Below are 17,426 nucleotides of genomic sequence, written 5' to 3'. Positions count from 1 at the left end.
CTTTTAAGATCTACTCTGTGAACCACTTTCAAAGCCACAATACCGTATCAGTAACTAGACTCACTACACTGTACGTTACATCCCTGGGACTTACTCATTTTATAACTGCAAGTTGGTACCTTTTGAGCACTTTTATCCATTTCCCTTACCCCCCTGTGTCCCCATGCCTTTGGCAATCACTGGTCTGTACTCTGTATCTATTAGCTCAGTTTTTTTCTTTTCAAGACTCCACATATAAGTGAAATCGTATGGTATTTATCTTTCTCTGACTGACTTATTTCACTTAGCATACCATCTTCAAAGTTAATCCATGTTGTTGAAAATGGCAGGGTTTTCTTCTCCTTTCTTATGGCTAAGTAATATTCCATTATATATATCAAATCATATTTTCACTAAGACAGTACGGTTGCTTCCATGTTTTGGCTCTTGTAAATAATGCTGTGGTGAATATGGGACTGGAGATACTCTTTAAAGATAGTGATTCTGTTTCCTTTGGATACGTACCCAGAAGTAGAATTGCTGGGTCATGTGAAAGTTCTATTTTCAATTTTTTGAGGCACTTCCATATTGTTTTCCACAGTGGCTGCACCAATTTACAATCCCACCAAAAGGGCACCAGGGTTCCCTTTCCTCCACATCCTTGTCAACACTTCTCATTGCTTGTGCTGGTGAAGATAGCCATTCCATCAGGTGTGAGGTGATAGCTCATCACGATTTTAACTGGAAGAGATTACTATGCAATTCTACAATATATGCAAAAGAGTTTTAAAACATTCACATACTTTGACCCAGTAGTTCCACCTTTAGAAAGTTATCAGAGATGTGTTCAAAGACATATAAACAAAAATGCTCATTATGATTATTTATCATATTAGGGAAGTGGAAATAAAAGCCCTAAATATCAAGTAAGAGGAGAAAGGCTAAATAAATCATTTTATGTGTATAATAGAATAATCAGCAATTACTAAATATATGAGGCTCAAATCAGAGCCCAAGGGTTCAGAGTGAAAACTGAATCTGGCCCAGAAAATGCCAGATCCCATCATCCTGGAACAGGGTGCAGGTGCTGAACCCTTAAGACCTGAAAGAATGGAAACCGGGGAGCCCCCCTGAGGACGACCACAGCTGGCTGTGTGGAGACCGAAGTCAGTAAAGGCATGACAGCAGCATGGCTTGTCATGGGTCCAGCTGACTGGAGGAAGAGGGGACTGTGTTCAGTTGTGACCCCGTGTGTCAGTGACTGACACACACTTGGTCCTCCTACAGGGAAAGTCTAAACTGGACTGTTTGCCAGAGTTTTGGTTAGTTCAAGAGGGAGGTACTTATTTTTTTCCTATCTAAGAATAATTTAAAAAAACAAAACCGACACAATTGTCTTCACACCTGAAGTTGGTGAAGCAAACTGAATCCAACCAGAGGGCACACAGATGGGCAGATCATTACAGAATAATGGGAAAGAAATACACCAAAATCTTCATTTGGCTTCTCTCTGGGTGGTAAGATTTGGCATACTTTTTTACTTCTTTTTTTTTTTCTAAGATTTTATTTATTTGACAGAGAGAGACAGCCAGCGAGAGAGTGAACACAGGCAGGGGGAGCGAGAGAGGAAGAAGCAGTCTCCCAGCGGAGGAGCCTGATGTGGGGCTCGATCCCAGGACCCCGGGATCACGCCCTGAGCTGAAGGCGACGCTCAATGACTGAGCCACCCAGGCGCCCCCATACTTTTTTACTTCTCAATCATTCTTTTGCTTAAATAGGCAATTAACATTCAGTATTTTTGTAATGTAAAATATATAAAAATAAAAAGATATTTCTGTATTTTCTATAAAAAAGAAAAAAAAAAACCCATTGTCCTCCCAAGAAGACATTTTCTTCCCTCGCTCTCTGCAGCCACCTTCCCAAATAAGGGGCTGATGGAACAGTGGATTCTGACGGCATCTAACCCAGATGAAGTCCCTCCAGCTCAGAAGGCATTCCGGTTTAGGAAGGTTTAGAGCTCCCTGTGACTCCCACAGGAAAAGCGACACTTGATAGCTCTGCTCACTCTCTTTCCCTTCTTCAGCAGTTCTTGTTTGGCATTTCAGCAAAGAGAGAAAGAACTGATAAGCTCACTGGTGGGATGGGGACTCGCTTTTGTTTCAGCACAAGAATTTAAAACCAAAATGCATTGTTTAATTGCTTTCACAAATGGAAGTTTAAATCACATTTACACTGAATGTGGTCTTCTCGAAGTCCGCCTGGAAATCAGTCTGAACAATGGGAAAGACAGATGTGTTTTACTTGGAAAGGTTCAACCTTGTGCTGGTGGTGGAACTGTAGGCTCCCACTGCTTTAGATTTGCTGGTTGGTCCGCAGCCTGTCTCTGGGATCCATCACTGTACTCCCCGGGATGGGGGCTCGTAGCCACCTTTGAGTTCCGTGGAGCTCTGAATGGCAGAAATGGATGAAAATATTTGCAATAAGCTTTGCAAAAGATCTTTACAATATTCTGCCAGAATGAAATTGCTATTCCTTGGAGGCTAACCAGCTTTTGATAGATGCAAAAAGAGACTTGGTATGGATTGAAAAGATAAAAATGTTTCTTTTAAAGGGAGAGTGTTTTTTGTTTTTTTTTTTTTTTTAAATCACTTGAGCAATGAACATTGTAAAGTCTTGATAGAGAATTCCACAGCAGAAGCATTTCTTTCTATCATCTCAGGACCTTCACAAAATGAAATATGAATTTAGTGTGAAAATTCTGGAACTCAACCTAAACAACAAACAAACAAACAAACAAACAAACAAACCAAACATTCAGAAGTCCATACCACAGATTTTCTTCCCTAGAGGAAAGGACGGTGATGATATCTAAAAAGAGACTATCTTTTCAGCTCTGTAGATCTTTCTACGTAGGTTTTATGGACCATGAGAATCAATCTTATTTTGCTAAAACTGATTGTTTAAATTTTAGGTTCAAGGAACAGATATTACGAGTTACATTTTATTTTAAAAAAATTTTATTATCTATTTGACAGAGAGGGAGAGAGAAAGAAAGAGAGAGAGAACACACATAAGCAGGGGGAGCAGCAGAGACAGAGGGAAAAGCTGACTCTCCACTGAGCAGGGAGCCTGATGTGGGGCTCAGTCGCAGGACCCTGGGATCATGACCTGTGCTGAAGGCAGACGCTTAACTGACTGAGCCACCCGGGTGCCCCATGAGTTACATTTTTAAAGAGTTATGAAAAATTCAGTGGAGAAACGCAGATACTTAGAGGGTTTTGTTGCACTTCCTTCATTCATAGAGTTACAAAAGTCACGGCGTTTTAAACTTAGCTCACTAGTCCATGGTGCCTGACCCATTCACAGTGAGGAGAAACGGAGATAATTCTGTAGATAATTCAAGTCAACTCCTTGCCAACCCCTCTCTCACAACACACACACAAGCACAACTAGTATGTCATTTACATGCCTCGTGTACTTTTAAAATGCTTTAATCCTTCATTTTCTCATGCATAGTTCATCTTACCAGAGAAGGAAGACAGAAAATGAAAATAGATGTATTAGTTATATGGAAGCTTTAACTTGTCTTTGTATGTTCTTTTGCAGGAGGAGAATGCCAAGGTTAGATAAAGAAGTTGGGGGGAAGAGAATCCTGTGTGGTGGTGACATGTTGAGGGCGCTGGTCAGGAGGAAATTGGGGTGCTAGTCTGTGGTGTCAGCATATTCCTGTCCCCTGTCAGGCCAGATTTGACGGTGGGGAAACTGCCTGGCACCTGAAGGGAGATTGTTACAAACATACCTAAGGATGTGTGCAATTTAAGGTTTTGATTTTATTGTTTAATAATGGGTCTCCCCCGATTCAAAACTCGGACATCTTCAATGTAGAAAGCTTGAGAAACATGGAAAGGACAAATACTTTAAAAAGCAAACAAAAATTGCTACTTGTGGAAACCTCTGGTTACATATCCTTCCGGACCTTTTTTTCTGGCCTGCGTGCAAAACACATATACTTTACAAATTTTATAGCCTTGATAGCATACGTTTATTTAGTAGTCATGGCCATTTTCCCAAGCCAATAGGTAATCTTCTACAATAGGAATCTTTTTAAATATATATTTTTTAAGATTTTATTTATTTATTTGACAGAGAGAGAGCACAGTGGGGTGAAGGGCAGAGGGAGAGGGAGAAGCCGGCTTCCCACTGAGCAGGGAGCCCCATGCGGGACTTGATCCCGGGACCCTGGATCACAACCCGAGCTGAAGGCAGACGCCTAACGACTGAGCCACCCAGGGGCCCCTACAATATGAATCTTTAATATCAGTACTTGTATTTCATTGTATGTTCCTACCCTAATTAGGGTACAAATATCCTGTGATATTGTGATATATATTTGGTCTTCATCCCCAGTTCCTGACAGGAGGGCTCCTAAGGTATCTCTGGAATGATGGAGTGCATTGCATGCTATGAGATGACTGGTACCTGGCAGCTCCTAGTTACCTTTCGGATGGGAGATGGTCACCAAAAAGACCAAGTCAGGATTAGAGGGTTGGAAATTTCAGCCTCCCCTCCTCCCCTCTAACCTCTGGGGAGAAAAGTAGGACTGGGATTCACTGCCAATGGCCAGTGATTTAAGCCACCTTCCTTACATGATGGAACCTCCATAAACCCCCTTAACCTATGGGGTTTAGTGAGCTTCTGGGTTGGTGAACACATGGAGATCCTCAGTGGGTAGTGCATCTGAAGAGGGCGTGGCCACATGGAAACCTCACCTGCCCTCTGTCCCATCCCTCCCCACACTTTGCCCTTTGCCTGTCTTCCATCTGGCTGTTCCTGGGTCGTATCCTTTATAACAAACTGGTAATAGTAAGTAAACAATTTTCTGGAGATCTGTGAGCCGTTCCAGAAAATTGTCAAACCTGGGTAATGGGGTGTGGGAACCCCCAATGTATAGTCAGTAGGTGAGAAGTAGGTGGCCTGGACTTATGACTCTTACCTGAAGTGGGAGCAGACTTAATGGGACTGAGTCCTAACTTGTGGGACCTGTCACTCACTGCCACTCTACTAAGTGTCAGAATTAAATTGAATTAAATTGTAGGACACCAAGCCTACATCAGAAAATTGGTCAGTGTGAGGGGCGCCTTGGTGGCTCAGTCATTAAACATCTACCTTCGGCTCAGGGTGTGATCCCGGCGTTCTGGGATCAAGCCCCACATCAGGGACTCCTCCACTGGGAGCCTGCTTCTTCCTCTCCCACTCCCCCTGCTTGTGTTCCCTCTCTTGCTGGCTGTCTCTCTCTCTGTCAAATAAATAAATAAAATCTTTAAAAAAGGAAAGAAAAGAAAATTGGTCAGTGTGGGGGGAAAAAAAACCAAGACACCCTCCTTTGGCGTCAGAAGTGGTGTTGGAATAAAGATGGATCCTAGTAGGATCTTTCACGGATTTATCTTGTTTACAAGGTTGGGTTTTTGTTCATTTGTTTTTGTTTTTATTTTTGTAATTATAAATAACACCCAAATTAAAAGCACTTAAAAATACTCGGTTCAGGCTGGAGAGGGAAGTAGTTAAGGTGCCCAGCTCATCGTAAGGGTTATCAATTCCCCCACAGGGTAGGCATGGAAACGCATCCTATATTGATGAGATATATTAACTAAGAAACCAAAAAGTTAGGAACATGTTGTCATGTTACATTTTGTAAATGCACCAGAGTCTACAATGGTGGTTATAATGGTTATAAATGATGAATCCAATGTTTTCAATCATAAGACCAAAATCTTTAAATAGAGTATATGCATGAGAACCTTGTTCCGAACCTGGTGGTTTGGCTGCTCACTGTTGGCTGATCTGAAACCCCACCGTTTTCTCTGTGCCTCACCTGAGGTCAAGTGTGCTGCTATGGAAGTATCCTGAGCTAGGGAGGGAGCGTGGGTCCCTGTCCCAGTCTCGTGTCTCTGAACTTCACTACCGACCTCTGAAATAAAATTAACAAGAATCACCTCATTGGGTTGTTATGAAGATAAGATGGAAGGTAGATACGTAAAAGGGTCTTATCCCTAGAACATTTAGGCAAATACGTCCTCATTGCCATCATTGCCATCCTGACGTTCATAAACAGTACGATGGTATTTTATATAGGTTTGTGTTTACTTAGTTGAATTCCATAAAAAACTCTCTACCAGCAAGGAGGCAGGTAGGGAGGAGGAGGGACAGGAGGAAGTAGCCTTGTCTCCCTGAGTAAGTCCCTGCCTCAGCCTGAGCTGTGGATCAGCTGTTTCCCTGGGATCTCATTTCCTCAGTGCTCCTCGTAGGCTGATGGCTTCGCCCCGAAGAGAGAGAGATACTCAGCCCCCTTTACGTGGCCCCTCAATGTCAGCTCAATTGAGGACACAGATCTGTTCCACGCTGGAGATTTTCGAAGGCAGTTTTGATTATACTTGTGTTTTGCCTGCTGGATAGGCTTTGGAACCTGACTTCCTCACTCCCTTTCCTAGAAGCGACTCTTCTGCACTGAGTTCACTTTATAGAGGAGCAGGTGGACTAGTGAGAGACGGCGAGCCACCTGCGGCAGCACGACTCGGGAACAAGGCACTCAGCACCGCCTCGCTGCCTTCCGGCTCCACGTCACCGCCAACTGGCAGAATGCATGGTCCCCACATTCTCACCAGAGGGGCCCTGGAAGGACATGAACCGTACTGTCTCACTGATGTCAGGGTCCCTCCTCCTCTTCAGCACCGCAGGGAGTGAAGGAACCCGGGAGAAAGGAGTTTACCAAAACCCAGACAATAAAAATTCAGTGTGAGAAAAACAAAATGTCCAGTAAATCGGTGACCTGGCAAGCATCATCGGTCCCAAACAGGCATTTACCTCATTGCCTTGTGTGTAACCTGAGGGTTTCTGAAGTGTTGGCATGCAAGAGGCTGAGTGCTATCTTGTGGGGAGAAAAGGGTCTGCAAAGGGTCTTGGTCTCTCAGCTGAGGGACAAATCTGAGGTCCCACCTGGCCACCAGATACAGTCGGGCCCCAAGAGGACATGGTTGGCCTTCAGTCTGAGAATTTGAATTTTTTTTTAACCTAATTTCACTACAAAAGGGTTAATGTCCTTGTGGTTCCTGGCTCCTAGAGAAAGTTCCTCCATGACTGACAGTTTTATAGGTTCTGGCAAATGTGGCCCAGGATAACATTTTACCAGTTCACCAGGTAAAGCATGGCTTTCCTCGTCCAAATGGGAAATTCAGTGTGAAACCAATTTAGTTGCAGGTGAAAATTGACTGTGTGTATCACATAGGCAGTTTCTCACCACTGTGGGGGGGGGGGGGAAACAACCAAAAACCGTGTCCTGCTTGGGAAAGAAAGCACCAAAACCCAAAACCGCCTTTCCTCTTCAGAAGCAATTTTCAGCCAAAAGGAAAAGGAGTTTTAATTTTTGTGAACCCACAAAAATGTGATATTCACCAGTGAGGAAATCACATCTGTACAACTGTATTAAAGATGTTTTTCTCATTCAGGCAAAGGAGAGACTTTTACATGAAGCTCCTTTTGGGGGCACAGGTGAGGGGGGAGTGCTTTTATATAAAGGAAACACTCTCCCTTGCCTTGGAAGTAGAAATTGCTCTAAAAAGTAGACTTGGGTGTGCTTTGTAATCTCTCTGCAGTCTTAGTCCATCACCGATTCATGTTCCAGTAGGCCGCCTATAAACCACACTTTGAACTTTTTTTAGCTAAACATTTTTGATGGATTTTAACTGTGGCTTGAAAAACTGGCTTGACCACATGCACATGACAAGACCGCTTTTCCAAAGGACCTGGGGGTGTGAGATGCTTCTTCGGGGAAATGGGCACACTTTCTGAGCTGGTTGCCTGCAGGGAGCAGACCGCACTGACTCCCCAAGCCTGCTCGGCCCCGGGCTGGAGCCCAGCCACTCAGCATTTCCAGTAAGGTCCCACTCTGGCTCTGGGTCCCTCCTGGCACATCCGTCCCTTGCCAAAATTGTATTAGAACTCTCGTCCAGGGGCAGAGATAGAAATCTCTTGAAAACAGTATGACCAACTATGCTAAGGAGGAAAAGGGGGAGAGAGGCATGTGAGGTTTGGAGGTGTGGAAGGGCAGGGCCTGAGCTGGCCTTCTCCTCAGGAGAACAGTCAAATGGCTGTGCATAGAGGGAAGTGGTGTACATGAGGGCCTAAGGTAGGAGGGTAGTCCTGGAGCTGACTCACCCAGAGATATCCCACGGCAGGGCAGGGGAGACATCTCCCAGCAATGTCAGCCAGAACTTGGCCAACCTTGGTGTGTTCCAGCTTGGGGGCAGGAAGTGCAGGGAGGGTGGTGCGCTATGAACCAGGAGCCGTTAGAGGAAACCAGACCTATAGATTTTCGGCAGGTAGCAGGAGGATGTGGCAAAGCAGAAAAAAAAAGAAAAGAGATGGCTCCAATCACACGATGAGTTACTTCTAATAATTTGCAGATCACATGGTTTTAGATTCTGAAGATTCCTCGACATTCCTAGTCATTGTGGGATGGGACGCGATACCTCTAGGGAAGTGTTTCTTGAACTATAGTCTCCAGATTGGCCCAATCAACACCACTTAGGGACTTTTAAAAACAAAGTTCAAGGTCTACTCTAGACCTACTGAATAAGAAACCCTGGGAGTAGGACTCATAATCTATTCCCACAAGCCTACCAGAGGATTTTGGTACACACTAAAGTTTGGAAACCATGGCTCTAGGGCAGTCCTTCTCAGATTTTAAGGTGCTTGGGAATGATCAGATGATCTTGTTAAATAAAACTGCAAATTTGGATTTAGGGGGTCTGGATTAAAGCTGAGAGTCTGTATTTCTAATAAGCCCCTAGGAGATGCTGACGTTGGACCACAGAACATTTATACTGAGAGCCTGTGACCAGGACAAGGCAAAGCATCCATAGATTGTATCCCAGGGGCACTGTGGGACTCTTTTCTACACAGCAAGAGGAAGGCATAAAAGCTAAGTGTAATTCCCCCTGCAAGTGCCTCATGGGGTGAGAAGGGCAGGGCTGCAGGTCAGCAGTAGGGCAGGGCTGCTGCTTCCCCCAACCCGCCTCCCCCCCCGCCCCAGGACAGGGTACTTACCACACAGTTAGAAGAAAGTTTGAGTCAGTGGGTAGTAGTGTCGAGGGCAATCACCTTTGGCAATTATTTGCTAGGCCAGGCCATGTAGGTAGGGACCTCAGGGTATTTCCACTTGAATTCCTTCTGGGGTTTTCCATGGAAGCTTCATTCTTGTTCTCTAGGCTGTTTTTTTTTCCTGGAAAAAAAAATGTTAGAGGAAAATAGGCTTGAGAATTTCACAAAAAATGTTGACCTAGTAGATTTAATTATACAGGAAATGGTTTAAGGTGGAAACAGGTAGCCAGAGTCAGGCCCTTTTACTTCAATTTCTGATCAATTAGTTGCTTGTTAATGCTATACTGAAAATAAGTAAGAGTAAAGCAAACTGGAAAGACTTCTAGGCAAAATCCAAATCTGCATCATATTTTCTTTTGGCCAGGAGATTTTCTTTGCAATTGAATAGGAAAATAAATTAGATGAGATGGTTCAGAATTAACCCTAGTGGCAACAGTTAAGAGACTTGCTGCATCTGAGTGAATGATGGAAGGAGAGGTATTGAGGATACCTGACTTGCCGAGCAACTGCGGGAACAGAATTGCTATGTACTGTAGTTGGATTTATGGTCATAGAATAGAAAGAATGTACGTTCAGTGTGCAGTGCTATGCTTAAAAACAAGGAAGCTTCTTTGCTTTTTCTATTCTAGTAAACGTGAAGTATGCACTTTGTTCTTTCAACGAAAAGCAAAGACAAGAATGTCATTCTTTTACCCTCGTTGTTTATAACCCTAAGAAATATCTTGACTATTGAATTAGACAAGTCTAGAAGGAACAAAGATTCTTCTTTAACCTAACTTAATACAAATCAATATGAGTTGTTTAAATTTATGCCATGTTCGTCAATCTTGTGTGTGCTTAGAATTTAAAGCACTATGATTATTGTCAAATAAAAGTTGTATTAAGAGGTCTGACTTCAGGTAGGAGAGTTCTCAAAATGTCCAAGTGGAGAGCTACGATCTCAGAAACCAAATTATCTTCCTTTCTCATTCCTTCTGGGTGTCTCAAAAATAGTAAAAATTAAAATAAATAAAAAGAAAGAAAACAAGTTCTTGAATTTGTGGTCTACCTTTTTGCAGCCTACACTGTTTATGTGAATTTCCACATTCCATAAAAGGTAGAAAAGAATGAACATGGAAATGAATTTTAAAAGACAGACTAGCTCATGAGTTTAAAAAGCAGTCCTGTCTGAATAAGTATTGGCTGTACTAATATCACCATAAGAAAAAAATTATAATAATTTGGCCCATGTGCTCTACATTGAGCTACATAGCTAAGTCACCCCAGCCTTCTCAGGGGTATAAACAGAACTGATTAAACAGTAAAGTTGTAACGACACATGTACACAAAAACATGTGTGTTTTCGTGGCATATGGTAAAAAAATTATATAGGTTTGTAGCCAAAATTTATGTTGAAAGGACCCACAATACCAGGAAAAATAAGAACAATAGTAATGAATTAAATAAGTATTAAATGGCAGCAAGTTAGATAATTTAGAAGAAATAGAAGAATTCCTACAGAAATACAAATTACTGAAACTGACTCAAAAAGAAATAGAAAATCTGAATAGACCTATAACAAGTAGAGATTGTAATTTAAAATCTTCACATAAAGAAAAGCTCAGATCCGATGTCTTCATTGATAAATTCTATCAAAGGAAGAGCTAATATAATCTTTTATAAACTCTTTCAAAAAAAGTGAAAAGGAAGGAATACTTCTCAACTAATTTTATGATTACTCTGAAACCAAAACCAAGCAAAGATAACACAAGAAAAGAAATGCAGACTGATACTTCTTATGAATACAGACATAAAAATCTTCAACAAATACTAATAAACAAAATCCAGCAACATATAAAAAGATTATATACCACAACCAACTGGAATTTACCCTAAGAATATAATCAATGTAGGGGGCACCCGGGTAGCTCAGTCATTAAGTGTTTGCCTTTGGCCCAGGTCATGATCCCAGGGTCCTGGGATCGAGCCCTGCATCAGGCTCCCTGCTCCACTAGGGGCCTGCTTGTTCCTCTCCCACTCCCACTGCTTGTGTTCCCTCTCTTGCTGGCTGTCTCTCCCTCTGTCAAATAAATAAATAAAATCTTAAAAAGAAAAAAAGGATGTAATCAATGTAATAAACTATATTAATGGAATAAAGGAGAACAATCCCTACCTGATCATCTCAGTAGATGCAGAAAAATAATCCAATACATTTCATGATAAAAATATTCATCAAGCTAGGAACAGAAGGGAACTCCCTCGATTTGATAAAGGTTATGCATGAAAAACCCTCAGGTACCATCATATTTAATACAGAAAGACTGGAAGTTTTCCCTCTAAAGTCAGGAATAAGACAAGAATGTCTGCTCATGCCATTTCCATTCAACATTGCATTGGAATTTTTAACTAGGGCATTTGGACAAGAAAAATAAGTAAAAGGCATCCAGACTGGAAAGGACAAAGTAAACGATCTCCCTTTACAGATAACATGATTTTGTGTATGATGAATCTTAAGAAATCTACTAAATAATTATTTGAACTAATAAAATAAGGTCAGCAAGGATTCAGGATACAAAGTTAACATATAAAAATCATCTGTCTTTCTATACACTAGCAATGAGCAATTTATAAAAGAAATTAAGAACACAATTCCATTTAAAATAGTATCAAGAAGAGTAATATATTTAGGAACAAATTTAACAAAAATACAAGACTTGTATATTGAAAACCGTGAGACCTTGTTGGAAGAAATTAAAGAAGATCTAAACAAATAAAAAGATATCCTGTGTACATGGATCAGAAGACTTAATATTATTAAGGAACAATACTTTTCAAACTGGCCTACAGATTCAATGTGATCCCTATTAAAATCCAAAAAGTCTTTTTTGCAGAGATGGAAAAGCTGATCGTAAAATTCACATGGAAATGCAAGGGATCCAGAATAGTCAAAACAGTCTCGAGAAAGAACAACAAAATTAGAGGACTCACCTCCCAATTTCAAAACTGACTACAAAGCTACAGTATTCAAGACATAGGCTAGACATACAATCACTGGAATGGAATTTAGAGTCCAGAAATAAACTATTACATTTATGGTAAATTGATTTCAACAAGAGTGCCATGACAAGTCAATGGGGTAAAAATAGTTTTTTCAAGAAATGCATCTGGGACAACTGTATGTCCCTATGCAAAAGAATGGACTGCAACTACTTCCTTATGCCACACGAAGAAATGAACTCAAAATGAAGCATAGATCAATATTTAAGAGGTGAAACTATAAAACTCTTAGAAGAAAACATAGAAATAAATCTTGATGACCTAGGATTGAGCAATGGTTTCTTAGATTTAACACAAAAAGCATAAGCAGTTAAAGAAGAAATAGGTAAATTGAACTTCTTCATTAAAACATAAAAAATTGTCCTGAGAACTCCTGGGTTGGTGAATATGTGGACCTTCAGGGAGAATGGAGTTTGGAGAGGATAGGGAAGATCCATGCTCTTTCCCGTACATCTTGCTCTGTGCATCTCTTTCATCTGGCTGTTCCTGAGTTATATTCTTTTGTAATCAACCTATAACGAAATTTGGGTCAGTTCTCTAAAGACAGATTTGCTCAGTAGCTATTTGTTCAATGTGCTGTTGGATGCCTGGAGTGATATCTGAAAGCCAGTCTTCCAAAAAGGGTCTTCTTCCCTCTCAGGTCCTGCACTATGACCAAAGTCGATGGACAAAGGGAATTCATGGTAAACGTCTGCATTAGATGCTTTCGGTTGCCTCCCATCCCTCTAGTCTCCAGTAACAGGACTCTGATTTTGTGCAGGTGTCCAGGGCTCCACCCCTGACATAGGAGGTAAAAGCAAGTTAATGATCTGTTCTGGGCTGAGAAAAGTCTCTGTGGTTTTATGCCTCTCTCACATGCAGACCTGGACATACATCACGGTGGCTCATTTGGAATGTGAATTCTTTCAGACATGATAGGATTATGATAGGATTTGCTCATACTGTGTATGCATATTCTTTATGTTATCTGAATAATGATGTGTTATTGGTCAAGAGAGTCAACACCATAGAGTTTGGGATGTGAACAAGAGCAAACTAGAGCCCAGAGACTTGGGGAAACTCCCAGTTCCATTGCCAAAGTTGTGCTGTTGTAGTCCACCCCTCTCCCATTTATTCCCCTGGTAGAGAGATGAAGATCCAAGTAAAGGAGTCTGTTTAATGTTTGTTGAATGAATAAACAAATGAATGAATGAATGAATGAATGAAAGAAAATTATGCTGAAAATGGTACAGTCAAGAAAGTGAAAGCACAACCCACAGAATGAGAAAAAAAATTTACAAATCATATATCTGATAAAGGACTGGTATCTAAATACAAAGAATTCTAAAATTCAATAATAAAAAGACAACTCAACAAGTGGACAAGAGATTTGAGTAGACATTTCTCCAAGGAAAATGTAGAAGTGGACAATAAGCACGTGGGAAAATGTTCAATATCATTAGTCCCTAGGTAAGTACAAATCAAAACCATAGTGAGATACCGCTTCACGCTCACTAAGGTGGCTATAATAAAAAAAACAACAACAAGGGTTGGCAAGGATATAGAGAAATAGGGACCCTTGTAAACTTGCCGATGGGATGTAACTTGGTAGTGCAATTCTGGAAAACACTTTGGCAATTCCTCAAAGTGTTAAACATACTCCTGGAAATGAAAACACCCATCTCCACAAACCTTGCACATGAGTGTTCCCAGTGGCATTACCCATCACAGCTCAAAACTGGAGAGCACTTCAAACTGACAAAAGGATAAATAAAGTGTGATATATCCACTAAATGGGATATTATTTTATAATAAAAGGAATGAAATACTGACACCTACTAATCATATGGATGAAACTTGAAGATATTATATTAAGAGAAAGAAGCCAGTCATAAACAAATCATGTAATGATTGCATTAATATGAAATGTCTAGACTAGGTAAGTGTATATCTAGAGAGAGAATAGAGGGGCCTAGAGCTGTGCAGGTGGGAGTTGGGGAGAAATGGGGAGTGATTGCTCATGCCAGCAGGTACAGGGTTTCTTTGGGGAGTGACAAAATATTCTAAACAGATTGTGGTGATGGGGCACATATTTGTAAATATATCAAAACTATGAAAGTGTGTCCTTTAAATGGGCATGTGAATGCTCTAAGATATGTGAATTACATCTTAATGAAAGGTATTTAAAAATAAATACTATGGTTTTAAGTTTAGAAATCTCAGTTGTACACTATGTAGTAGTTTATTTTCTCTTCCTGTTTCTCTCTGTTCGATAGTAAAACAAATGTATTATTTTTTCAACCAATGGGTTGCCAACCTCATATGGTTACTTCCCTTTCCCGTGCAGAGCTTGACTGTGTTTATGCAAAATCCAGACCAACAGGGTAAAGCAGAAAAGGCTATATTCTTCAGACACCTAAAGCCTGATCCTAGTGTGTACTTGGTGCCCAGTGTTCCAAAATAAAAGAGGCTCTCTGTCTTCAAGAAGTTTTTTTTTAATTTATTACCTAGTACATTGATTAGACCTAATCAGCAATGGGATCTGGCTAATCTAATATGGGAAGGTAAATTCGTAGATGGTTTTACAAAAAGTTGTAGAGTAAGACTCAAGTCTGGAGTGTTGTAGAGGAGAGGTATATCTCATTCCACAGACATGTTTCACTGAAGAGGCAGAGTGATAACTTAGTAAAAATAATTGTAAACATTTTGTACCATACTTTCCAGTTTGCATGGCCCCTTGCCCAAACACTGTCTTGCTTAACTCTCCCAGCATCCCTCGGAGGAAAGTATTCCCACCCCCAATATATAGAAGAGTCAAGGGTGGTTATACACCAACGTCTTCTAGTTCATACTCTGGGCCATTTTTGCAAGTACACAGAAATCCATGAATCTATGAGATTTTACATGGAAGAATTTTGGAGAGACCTTGAAAACAATAAAAAGAAAGTGGGTCGGAAAAACACTACTGAGGGAGTAAAGTCAAGCAACCCTGCTACCTCCAAGAGATGGGTAACTCTTTCCTTTTGTAGATTACAAAACCATCGCTAAAGCACCTCCTGGTGGAGACGGAGGATTTCATCTACTTGGATATCTGCTTAGTGGCTCCTTTTGCTAAAGGTAGTGCCTTCATTTAATTTGTTTTCTGCCTTGGAGGAAGCACACGGAAGAAGCAATACATGGAATTGTTACTTGGTCTTAATTCCAAACAGTACTGCAGGTCAAGGTGGAGTCTGGAAATAATAGGAACTAGAAAAAAATATGACCATGTTATCATTGAATGATTTTGTCAACAAATGAATGTGTTGGGCATTAGATGTAACTTGGGATTTGGAAAAGCAGGTTTCAAAAATTTCAGGGGAAGTTTGGATAATTCTATAGCCAGAGATTCTAAAGGAGAGATGTACAAAAGATAGAGAAGGCTCAAAATAGACAAAATTCTGACCCTAAAACTTGAGTGAAAAAGAAGGAAAGGTTCAAGAAACCATCATGCTTTCCCAGGGTGTTCTTGCAGCTAGGGAAGGACTTGTTCTCAAGGTGGAAGGAGGCCCCTCAAATTAAGGAGGATCCCAAAATCATGGCCTGGCCTGTGACAAAAATTCCAGGTAGACACTATGTCAGAATGAGCTTAAGTTTTCTAAAACTACTGGATACATTGAAAGGGGATATTTCTTAAAGTATTCATGGAGCGAGAAGAACAAGAAAGTTTAGGGCTTTTAACAGAGACGGGAGAGAAGTACACAGACAGGTGCAGAAAGCAGCATTCGTCTTCTCCAACCCATGTCCGTGTTTGCTGCAACTGAGAAGGGACTTTGAATGAAATGTGCAGCCAGGTCAGTGGGGGTGAGAGCACGAGAAACTCAAGCAGCTCAGGAACAGGAAGACATGTTTAGACCTCCTGGAACCGAACGGGGACGGGTGCTGGTGGGGAATGAGAAAATACGAAAGAAGTGAATAAGTGAGTAAGAGGTTAAAGTGTTTGTGAAGTGGCGTGAGGCACCATGTGCGGCAACAGTGACACGAGGCAGCCACATAATGGGTGGGCTTGGGAAGCAGAAATATTGGGGTTTTGTTGACAGACTTCGAGTGTTGAAAGCAGGGACAGCAGCCCCACCCTTTGATGTTGGCCAGACCTCACCTGGAGGATTGTCCTCCATGCTGTGACCTACACTTGAAGAGGGACAATGAGTAACTGGAGCATGAGTTTTTTTTCTTGATAGAGAACGAGTTTAGGGAAGATGGATGAAAGAATCTGAGTCACTTCTAATGCTGAGATTGGCCATTGGAAATTCCCTTCCCCCCCGCCCAGCACTGCCCTTTTCTAGATGGTGCCAGCAGGCTGGGTCTGAGGATCCAGAGGGGATCCAGCCAAGAGGGTCCTTGGCTTCCTGAAGGATGGAAATCAAAGGTGAGCCAGCAGGAAGTGAGAGCAGAGTTTACTGAAGGCATAGAGAGAGTGCAGAGACATACAGAGTGTCTGGGAGACTGGGAAAGGAAACAAGCATGAGTCTTGACTTTGTCAGGGTCTGGGGTTTTCATTCCGGACAGTGGTTAGGTGTCTGTGTTTCCTCAGGCATCCAGGAACTGGTTAGAACAAAGACAAGAGCCCAGGTGTTATTCTTTGGAGATAGTGGGTCTTGGCATCGAGATGTCTAGCACTGCTAGTCTGGAATATGCAAATGATAGCTTCCTCTGGTCACTCTCACCTGGTCCTTCCCTAGATGTTATCTAGTCTAAAGAAATCATTAACTCCTTGTCCCTGACAAGGAAGACATACACTATTTGCATTCTGAGGCATGTGCGAAGTGGGGTGGGGGTGCAGGTCCTGGAAAGAATAGAGGCAGGAAAAGGAGCAAAAAGCAGATTTTTATGGAGTCCTTCAGTTTCCCTACCTCACCAAGACCGATCAAAATAATGACTTTTCCTCCAGGGCCAGTCTTCAGTAAAGAGGTGAGACTTGGGGCTTTCCAGTGATGGAGGGCCCAGCTTCAGGCCAGGACTGGCCTAGGAAATGCCAACTGGCAGGTCTGAGTCAAAGAAAACCCCGCCCACAACTGACAGCCATTCCATTGCAGGACTGGAGGCAAGTTGTTTTTTTCTGCACCTCATTTTGCTCATCTGCAAGGTGGGGATGCTAATATCTACCTAGGGGACTGTGGTGACGATTAGGTGGGGTGACGTTTATAGAGAATTTAGCCCAGTTCTTGACATGTGGTACGACCCTGTAGATGGAGAACTGCCAGAAGCATGCATGGAGACGTTTTATTTTGGGAACAGAC

This window comes from Ailuropoda melanoleuca, chromosome 5, assembly GCF_002007445.2.
Source record: "Ailuropoda melanoleuca isolate Jingjing chromosome 5, ASM200744v2, whole genome shotgun sequence".
NCBI classification, from domain to species: domain Eukaryota; kingdom Metazoa; phylum Chordata; class Mammalia; order Carnivora; family Ursidae; genus Ailuropoda; species Ailuropoda melanoleuca.
The sequence above is the reverse complement of the archived record's forward strand: the minus strand, read 5'-3'. Positions refer to the sequence as shown.